This window comes from Myotis davidii, unplaced genomic scaffold (genome assembly GCF_000327345.1).
Source record: "Myotis davidii unplaced genomic scaffold, ASM32734v1 scaffold228, whole genome shotgun sequence".
Taxonomy (NCBI): domain Eukaryota; kingdom Metazoa; phylum Chordata; class Mammalia; order Chiroptera; family Vespertilionidae; genus Myotis; species Myotis davidii.
In genome coordinates this window covers 1116273-1126916 of record NW_006300104.1, presented here as the reverse complement: position 1 = coordinate 1126916, position 10644 = coordinate 1116273, and positions in this window count along the sequence as shown.

The following is a 10644-nucleotide window of genomic DNA, read 5'->3' as shown; positions in this document are numbered from 1 at the left end:
AAACCAGGGCTGGGGATGGATCCTGCAACCCAGGTATGTGCCCTTGACCCGGAAGTGAACCCAGGGCCCTTTGATTCAAGGGCTGATGCTCTAACTACTTAGAACACAGGCCAGGGCTAAAGTTTAAATAAGTTTTGATTGCCTGAAGTGATTAATATACTGGATGGAAAGACAATGGAGATATTTAACCCTTAAACCAGTGGTCGGCAAACTGCGGCTTGCAAGCCACATGGGGCTCTTTGGCCCCTTGAGTGTGGCTCTTCCACAAAATACCACGTGTGGGCGCGCACATACAGTGCAATTGAAACTTCATGGCCCATGCGCAGAAGTCGGTATTTTGTGGAAGAGCCACACTCAAGGGGCCAACAAACCTCATGTAGCTAGAGAGTCGCGGTTTGCCGACCACTGAGACCCAGCTTATTCTCTTTGTCTGTCATTTCTTCACTCTTTCGCCGCCCTCACTCAGGCTTTCGAACCCTTGGCTGAGCTGGCTTGGCACATCAGGTGAGGATTTTAAAAAATAAATAAATAAAATGGAGGTCATGGCTTACAGAGACTGCAAGGTTGCTGTCTCGATGGTGCCGTCCGCAGTCTCCTCTGCCAAGGGCAAGTTACAGACCTTCCTGGTGAAAACAATCAGCTGCGCTGGGACAGGTTACTCCTTCAACACTGAGAAACCAAGGATGGGGGAAACTGACTCAACTGCCTTATGAATCCACTGTGAAAACAAAAGTCCTCTTTGTGGAACAGAAAAAAACACAGTCCCTCTAAACAACAGATTTAAATGAATTTGATTTTATAAATGAGAAGGCTAAGGGTGAAGTACTGATGCGGATATTGTGCAGCATGTCATAAAAGAAGAGGAAGTGACATGAATCACTGCCGCCTATGGTTTGAAAGCCTTTGCAAAGGAAAACAATGTAGTGAAAGACTGGTCTTCATATTAGGACATCTGTCCTTGCATCACATTTATTTTTCTGGATATCTTCATAGCCCTTAATAAAAAAAAATACTTAAAAAAGAGAAACATCTAGGTCATGTAGTGTTCATCATCTTTCCTTTTAAACTTTTAAAAAAATATATTTCATTGATTTTTTTATAGAGAGGAAGGGAGAGGGATAGAGAGTTAGAAACATCGATGAAACATCGATCAGCCACCTCCTGCACACCTCCCACTGGGGATGTGCCCGCAACCAAGGTAAATGCCCTTGACTGGAATCGAACCCAAGCCCCTTCAGTCCGCAGGCCAACACTCTATCCACTGAGCCAAACCAGTCAGGGCATCCTTGTTAACTTTTGATATTTAATTAGCTAATGTATTTACTGGTAAGGAAACATTTCTCTGAGGTTTAGCTATTTCTTCTATTTTACTTAAATTCTTTTCTATTAAATTCTAGGAAGGTTGCATGTAATACTTTATAAAACTACTTCTCTCTGTATTTCCTCTATACATGTGTGTATTTCCATACAGCCATCCCCCACCCATCAAGAGGTGCTAGATGTGACACTCACTAAGTGTTATCAAACATTTCTTCTAAGTGATAGTGGTGGCATTCGTTACATTCTTCTTTGTATGTATCTGTATTGCTTAAATTTTTATGAGTGTGCTTCTTGATAAAATCGAAATCATTATATTTTAAAATATTTGGAAATTTCAAACTCACAGAAAGATCACAAAAGGAGACCACATTAAACAATTCAAGAGTGTTCTAAAAACAATGTATAATAGATTAACAACAACAACAAAAAACACAAGCTACAATGCATACTAACTGTACTTGTGTCTGGAAACAGGACTTAGATTTATCAATATCTTTCTATGCTTTCATGAATTTCCAAAATGGGAATACATTATTTACATAATAAAAAATGTATCACTTTAAAAAACTGATAGATTTAGCCTTGTGCAGATTCTCATATCTTAAGTTGATACCTTTGCTTGCAAAACTTTACAGCTGCTTGTTTAACAATGGAACACAGTAAGCATATGATACATATATAGCTTAGGGTTGGAATGCTATTAAACATTATTGAATGCACCCACACTTTTGTACCTGCAGTTCTACAAGCTCAAGTTAAAAATCCTATCATAGCAATAAAAATACGAATGTTGTTTTCGAGTTTTAATAAGCATTACAGAATTGTGTAATAATAATGCCTTTTGTAATAATAATGCCTTTTGTGATTATTATTACAGAATTGTGTAATAATAATGCCTTTTATCTAAAGGGCGAGCCAAAATATTTTTAAGAGTTTATTTAAAATACTGAGCTATTTATATGAAAAGCAATAATATTTTAGAAATTCCAAGGGTCAAAAGACCCATTAAGCCTTAAAAATACTCAAATAAAATATTCAGGAATAATAATGACTCTAATATCACTCTAGATTAAAAATCAAAACCAAAATGAAACAAAACAAAAATCAGAATTAGTTTATTATAAGGACAAAAAACCCCACGTTTATATTTATTCTATTTATTCTAGATCAGAGAGGAATATGTATTTTTATCTTTTCAGATATCCTTTTAGAGTTGTTAGGTTTTTCTGTCAATATTTTCTAGAAGATTTTTGTATGTTCACGAGGGGTGTTGATCTATGGATTTCTTCTTTTGTAATATATTTACCTGGTTTTGGTATTGGGGCAATGCTGGCCTTGTAAAATGAATTGGAAAGTGTTCTTTCCTCTTTTATTTTTCTGAAAGAGAACACATTTCTTCCTTTAATGTCTAGTAGAATCCTCCAGTGAAACTAAATAATGTGTTTTATTGTTAGAAGGTTGTTTTTTTTTATATTTTTATTTATTTCAGAGAGAATGGAAGAGATAGAAACATCAATGAGAAGGGGAATAACCAAGATGGCAGCATAGGTAAGCACCTGTACTTGCTGCCTCTCACAATCACATCAAAACTACAACAAAGAGACAAAACAAATATCATCCAGAACCACGGGAAAGCTGGCTGAGTGGAAGTTCTACAACTAGAAAGAAAGAAAAAAGCACATTGAGACTGGTAGGAGATGCGGAGGTGTGGAGGCATGCGTGAAAAGGGCTGGCAACTGGGTGTGCTGTTGTTTTTTTCAATCGGGAGGGAAATACAAGCTCCCGATTGCTCTGAACTCCAGTTCTGGGCGAGACTCTAGGGACCCAGACTCATACGGAGAGAAACTGGACTGTCTGGCAGAGGGCCAGAACATGAGGGCGGCTTTCTCTCAGAGGTGCTCACAGCGATCATTGTTCCTGCATGGGGCCATGGGACACAGAGACACAGGGACCTCTCCAGAGAATAGCTGACTGGCAGCCATTGCTGTTTGCTCTGCTCTGGTGATTCTCTGAGACCCTGTCCCACCCAATTTACAACCCCACCCAAGCTGTGCACAGCAGCTTTTGCATATGAATGGCCTGTCCTTTTGCAACCTAAAACCTAACTAACTGTAGCTGGGTCAGAGAGCTTCAAAGCTTCCAAAAGAAGGCCTAAGGCCTGGCAGCAGCAGCCTGCATTGCTTCACAGATAGGCCTCATCTGGGCACTTCCAAACCCCAAACAAAGAAGAGGAATCTGCAGATTTCTCTGTAGCTCATGCTGGGTGGCCACAGGCAGTGGCTGACTTTGCACCTCCTTGGAGCTCCAAGAGCCAGTGTATGCAGTGGTCAGTACGAGACCATACAACTCTTCACATCCATAAGCAACACACTCAAGGGGCAGACTTAGTGAGCACTGAAGCCCCATTGAAGCAAGTCCTGCCCCATAAGGGTGTCTCCAGCACAGTTCTCCCATTGTAGACACAGCTGGTCCTCACAGCCAATTGGCCTGGAGGTCAATTCCTCCCAGTGATACCAACAACAATCAAGGCTTAACTACAACAAGATTGTGCACACATCCCACAAAGGGGTGCACCAAAAGTGTCCACCTCAGGTAATTGGGGAGGCTGAGCCACTGGGCCCTATAGCGCACCTAGCACACAAAGCCACTCTATCAACACAGGGAAGCAGCCAAAATGCGGAGACAAAGAAACATGTCACAAATGAAAGATATGGAGGAAAGCAAACTACTGGATATAGAGTTCAAAACCACACTTTTAAGGTTTTTCAAGAATTTTCTAGAAACCTCTGAGAAATTTAGTGAGACCCTCAAGGATATGAAAAAGACCAATCAGAAACTAAGCATACACTGACTGAAATAAAGAATATACAGCCCTGACTGGTTTGGTTCAGTGGATAGAGTGTCAGCCTGTGGACTGAAGGGTCCCAGGTTCGAGTCTGGTCAAGGGCATGTACCTTGGCTGTGGGCACATCCCCAGTGGGGGGTGTGCAGGAGGGAGTTGATCAATGTTTCTCTCTCATCGATGTTTCTAACTCTCTATTCCTCTCCCTTCCTCTATGTAAAAAAAAAAAATCAATAAAACATATTTTTTAAAAAAGAATAATATACAGAGATCCAACAGTAGACTAGAGGATCCCAAGAATCAAGTCAAAGATGTAAAATACAAAGAAGCAAAAAACACCCAACCGGAAAAGCAAAAAGAAAAGAGAATCCAAAAACATGAAGATAGTGTAAGGAGCCTCTGGGACAACTTCAAGCATACCAACATCTGAATTATGGGGGTGCCAGAAGAAGAGAGTAAGATATTGAAAACCTATTTGAAGAAATAATGACCGAACACTTCCCCTACCTGGTGAAAGAAATAGACTTACAAGTCCAGGAAGTGCAGAGAACTCCAAACAAGAGGAATCCAAAGAGGATCACACCAAGACACATCATAATTAAATGCCAAGGGCAAAAGACAAAGAGAGAATCTTAAAAGCAGCAATAAAAAAGTTAGTTACCTACAAGGGAGTATTCATAGGACTGTCAGCTGATTTCTCAACAGAAACTATGCAGGCCAGAAGGGAGTCACAAGAAATATACAAAGTGATGAATAGCAAGAACCTACAACCAAGATTACTCTACCCATCAAAGCTATCATTTAGAATTGAAGGTCAGATAAAGAGCTTCACAGATAAGAAAAAGCTAAAGGAGTTCATCACCACCAAACCAGTATTATATGAAATGCTGAAGGGTATTCTTTGAGGAAGAAGAAAAAGGTAAAGATAAAAATTATGAACAAAGTGACAATAAATACATATCTATCAACAAGTGAATCTAAAAATCAAGTGAATAAAAAATCTGAACAGAATAAACTGGTGAATATACTAGAATCAGGGGCATAGAAAGGGAGTCGACTGGCAATTCTCAGGGGGAAAAGGGTGTGGGGGGCGAGGAAAGAGACTGGACAAAAATCTTACACCTATGGATGAGGACAGTGGGGAGGGAGGTTAAGGGCATGGGGTGGGGTGGAAACCGGGTGGATGGGAGCTATGGGGAGGAAAAAAGAGGAACTGTAATAATCTAAATAAAGATTTATTTTTTTAAAAAAAAGTACATGGGGAAAATGTCTATAAACATATCACTAAATAAAAAAAAAGAAACATTGATGAGAATCATTGATTGGCTGACTCCTACATGCCCCTCACTGGGGGTCAAGCCTGCAACCTAGGCATGTGCCCTGACCGGGAATTGAACTATGAGCTGTTCATAGGTTGATGCTTAACCACTGAGCCACACTGGCCAGGCACCAAGACTGTTTTTTAGTGTGGGTTAGCACCGATCGTCTTAGGCAACCCCGGTGAAAGGGTCACTTGACCCCAAAGGGGTCGCGACCCACTGGTTGAGAACTGCTGGGTTAGCAGTTTCCAAACAATGTTATGAATATTTGAGGATGGAGCTAATAAATAAACATATTATGGATATAAAGTCTAGTTTTCTCACTGTTGGATAAGGGAGTTATAAATAAGGAAAAAGGGAAAGGTAGAATGAACCCTGTGGTATTGGACTGGAATTGGAAGTATCAGTTTTGGACTTGTGTGTCAAAAATAGATGCAGACACAATTAGACAGATATAGAAACACACATAGTTGTATATAAACATATATTTTATTTTCTCTCAGCTGTGGGGCCCTAGAAGCAATAATACCCAATACTAATGAGCAGATCGTGCACCCAATCTCCATTTCTAAATACCATTCTTCAATAAAGAAATAAGAGCTTTTGGAGAAATGATTTCCAGGACTAGGGTGGACAAATTTTATAAAAAAATACCTGTGTCAGAACATCTTGTGTGAGAGGGTAAGGAAGTACTGAAAAAAAAAAACAAAAAAGATGAGGTCTACATTTGTTTTCAACAGCTGTGTAATAAATTGCCACAAACTTAGCAGCTTGAAAAACCACATCCTCTTGTTAACTCAGTTTTGAAGGTCAGAAGTCCAACCTGATATGCAAGGTTCTCTGTTTGGAATATCTTAAAACTGAAATCAAGGTGCCTGCCAGGTTGTACTCCTTTTGGAGGCTCTGGAGAAGGATTCACTTCCATGTTCATTCAGGTTTCTGAGGTCAGATCTTGAGGTTGTAGAACTGAGGTCCCCGCTCTTTGCTGGCTGGCCATGGAGACTCACCCTCTGGAAGCTGCTCTGAGGTCCTTGTCACATGGCTCCCTCCATCCTCAAAGCCCAAAGATTTACTCTCATATTGAATCCCTTCCACACTGACACTTCTCTGACTTCCTGGCTCTGACCTCTCCACCAATATTTAAATAGGCTCATATGATTAGGTCAGGCCCACCTGAATTATCTCCCTATCTTAAAGTTAACTGGTTTATATAAAACTAGAAGCCCGTTGCATGAAGATTCGCGCAATAGGCTTTCCTTCCCCTGGCTGTTGGCACGGGTTTTCCTCCAGCATCCGGGACCCAGGCCTTTGGTCCGGCCACAGCGAGGCTTGGCTTCTCCAAGCCTCTTCAGTCTTCACTCTGGCCGGAGCCTTCAGTCTTTGCTCCGTGCCTGCGTATGCAAATTAACTGCCATTTTTGTTGGGTTAATTTGAATAGTTGCTCTGTTTGGCTGGTGGGTGTAGCAGAGTGACACCAATTTGCATGTTTCTCTTTTATTAGTGTAGATTACCATTTGACATATACCGGAACAGTTAAGTAATTCAGGCAAGAATCATCAGATCCTAAAATTTGTAGGCAGAATATGATGAGAAATGGGTATTTACATAGCCTCAAAGCATCTTTCCAGAAGATTATTTACAAAGGAGAAAATAGTGACTATACAATAAAAAACAAACAAACCTGCAGACAGCACCTTAACCAAGTAGTCAGTTACAATCCTATATAATTAAAGGCTAATATGCAAATTGACCAAAAGGCTGAAGGACTGGTCGCTATGACACGCACTGACCACCAGGGGGCAGATGCTCAATGCAGGAGGAACGCTGCTCAGCCAGAAGTGGGCCTAAGCCATCAGTTGGACATCCCCTGAGGGCTTCCGGACTGTGAGAGGGCGCAGGCCGGGCTGAGGAACCCCCCTGCCCGAATGTCATCCTCTGGGCCTCTAATCCTCAATAATGAGACAAGTTCACATCAGTGCCTCTGCCTCCTGGCATAATGTATTTAGGATACATCACTTCTATGAAGTTCTTACCAAAAATGCATAATTATGAGAAATATCAGGCAAATAGAAACTGAGGGCCATCCTAAAAAATAACTTTTCAAAAAGTACCAAGGTCATGAAAGGCAAAGAAATTTCAAGGGACTGTTTGGTTAAAGGAGACACTAAAAGTAAATATAACAGGTGACCATGGTTTGAGTTCTGGGCCAGAAAAAGGATGCTACTGAAATGGCAAAATCTGATTATAGTCTATTAGGGGCTCGGTGCATGAAAATTTGTGCACTTGGGGGGTCCCTCAGCCCAGCCTGCACCCTCTCGCAGTCTGGGAGCCCTCAGGGGATGTCAGGCACTGTTCTGGGCACTAGGAAGAGCAGTAAACAAAAATGGACACTTTCCTACTGCCAGGTCAAACAGGAGGAGGTTAGGAAGTTTACCATTTTCGTATTTTTTTAAAAATATGCTTTTATTTATTTCTAGAGAGGAAGAGGGACAGAGACAGAAACATCGATGAGAGGTAAACAACTGGCTGCCTCCTACACACTTGTCCCTGGAGATAGAGCCTGCAACCCAGGCATGTGCCTTGACTAGGAATCAAACCAGTGACCTCTTGGTTCCTGGGTCAACACTCAACCATTGAGCAACACCAGCCGGGATACCATTTTATTTTTATTCCCGTACTTTAATTGCTTCCTCCACATATTTGCTATCTTTGCCCTTTCTTCAATTCCAATTCTTTTCCTGAAATATCTAGTAGCAACTGAAAGTGGAATGAAGTGGAACTACAGGAGCCCTACCTGTTTTTGCTCAATAGGTAGAGCGCTGGCCTGCAGACTGAAGGGTCCAGGGTTAGATTCTGGTCATGGGGACATGCCCGGGTTGCAGGCTGAATCCCCAGTAGGGGGTGTGCAGGAGGTAGCTGATCAATAATGTTCTCATCATTCACTAAAGGCCCGGTGCACGAAATTCGTGCAGGGGGGGGGTGTTCCTCAGCCCAGCTTGCGAGAGGGCACCGGCCAGGCTGAGGGACCCCTCCAGTGCATGATTGGGGCCAGGGAGGGACATGGGAGGTTGGCCAGCCAGGGAGGGCTCCAGGGCGTGTCTGGCCCATCCTGCTCAGTCCCGACTGGCCAGACCCCAGCAGCAAGCTAACCTACCGGTTGGAGCGTCTGCTCCCTGGTGGTCAGGGCACGTCATAGTGAGCAGTTGAGCAGCCTTATCATATCATTAGCATATTACGCTTTGATTAGTTGAATGGCCGACCGGATGACTGGACACTTAGAGTATTAAGGCTTTTATTTTATAGGATGTTTCTCTCTCCCTCTCCCTTCCTCCTTTAAATCAATAAAAATATATTTTAAAAAAACCCAATATGTGATGGGGGTAGCACATTCTTCTAATTATATTTTTGTACCTACAACAAGGGCATTATAAGAAACAAGATGATGCAGGTAAAGTACTCAGTATATCATTCGACAATAAACACAGTCTCTCTGAGGTAGATACTATTTATTGTTTCTTATTTACAATGAAGGAATCTGGGGCTTGGAGATGAGAAAGAACCTGCTTAATGTTACATGGGTAGAAAGTGGCAGTATAAGACTTTGAACCAGGTCTGACTCCAAAGCCTTAACTTTCAACCACAATACTATACAGTTTGTTTTCTGTTCTATAATATTCTTATTAATGTCAACCCATATTTAAATTCCACAGTACACATGAAACATTTTTTTTCCCTCTCATTGGCATTTTATCCATCCTTCCTGGATTTTGAATATCATTAACCACAAAAAAATACACAAGGACAACTTACTCAATTACAAAGCCAACATTCTAGACTACAATACAAAATTAACTTCATCACTGATGCTCATATAACTCAAATACAATGAAATGGTAGCTACAGAATAATTTAGTTGTAATAAAGTCATCAACAGGGCAAAATAAAAACAAAGCTAATAAAGAGGAATTGCTTCAGCTCAAATTAGTTATCTCCTGTAAACAGGAGGATGGGTGCTTTAAAAAAATAGCTATATCTAAGGTCCACATCAGAACAAGTAAAGGAGAATCTCTCAGGCAAAGATTTGTGAAGTATTTCCAGTGTTGAGAACTACAAGTGTATAGTAAGAAATAATAAAAACAACGCCCTGAAGGCAATTCAAAATCAAGAAATTTTTAAAAAAGAAATAAACTTTCCTGCAGCACTGAAAACAAAAATGAAGCGTCAAGGTGGAGGGAAGCATCTACTCATTTCTCATAGTTCTTTATTCATTTTTGATAGCCCAAAGTAGAGTTTAACAAACAGCAAATATTAGATGTTATGCAAACATGCTACCCACATTGAAATTCTCACTACTTCACATTTAGAAAGCTCTTTTATATATTTTGGAAAGCTTTTTTAAAACAATACCAGCTTTCCGAAAAATGCCTCCCATTTTAAGTTTGCATAGGCGTTTAAGTCATCTATCTGTTCAACTAGGAAGAGCCAATAAAGTATACTAAAGAGCATTTTATTGTGATTATAAAACAACATTCATTTCATGTACCACAAATTAACATTTTGTTGGAGAGGACTATTTGAGTCTTTCCTACCTGTTTCTAAAGCTTGCAATTTATAAGTTTGATATCTTCAAATTTAGAATCTAAACATAACTTTGTCTTTAAGAATGTACACCTAAAATACTTCCTCTATAACTGTACTATATCACTGACAAATCCTATTGGGAGTTTCAGTAGTGACTGTAGGCATTTATCTTTAAAACAACTTTCCTCATTTTTCAGGTTTGGGAATGAAATCACATAAAGTATGGAAAATAACTTTTATCCCTAAGAATATGTAAGTCACTTAGAGATGTTTTCTCAAATTCAGAAAAACCCATTGCTTCAGTTCCTCTGTCAGGACTCCATGTCAATCTCAACCACTTCATGCTTGCTCTGAAGCCTTGCTTCTGTAAGGTTACCTTCATTTATAGCTTCGATGTCTGCCAGATCAATAGGCGGTAACGGGTTCCTCCAGTACTGGAAGGTGTTATACTGCCAAAATTCTTCATTGAGCTTTAGGGGGAGGAAAAACAGAAAGTATATCAATGATTTAGAAAAAGTTAAATTTCTTTTTCAGGAAAACAGGTTTTTTTTTGTTTGTTTTAAAAGGAAACTTGCATAAGAT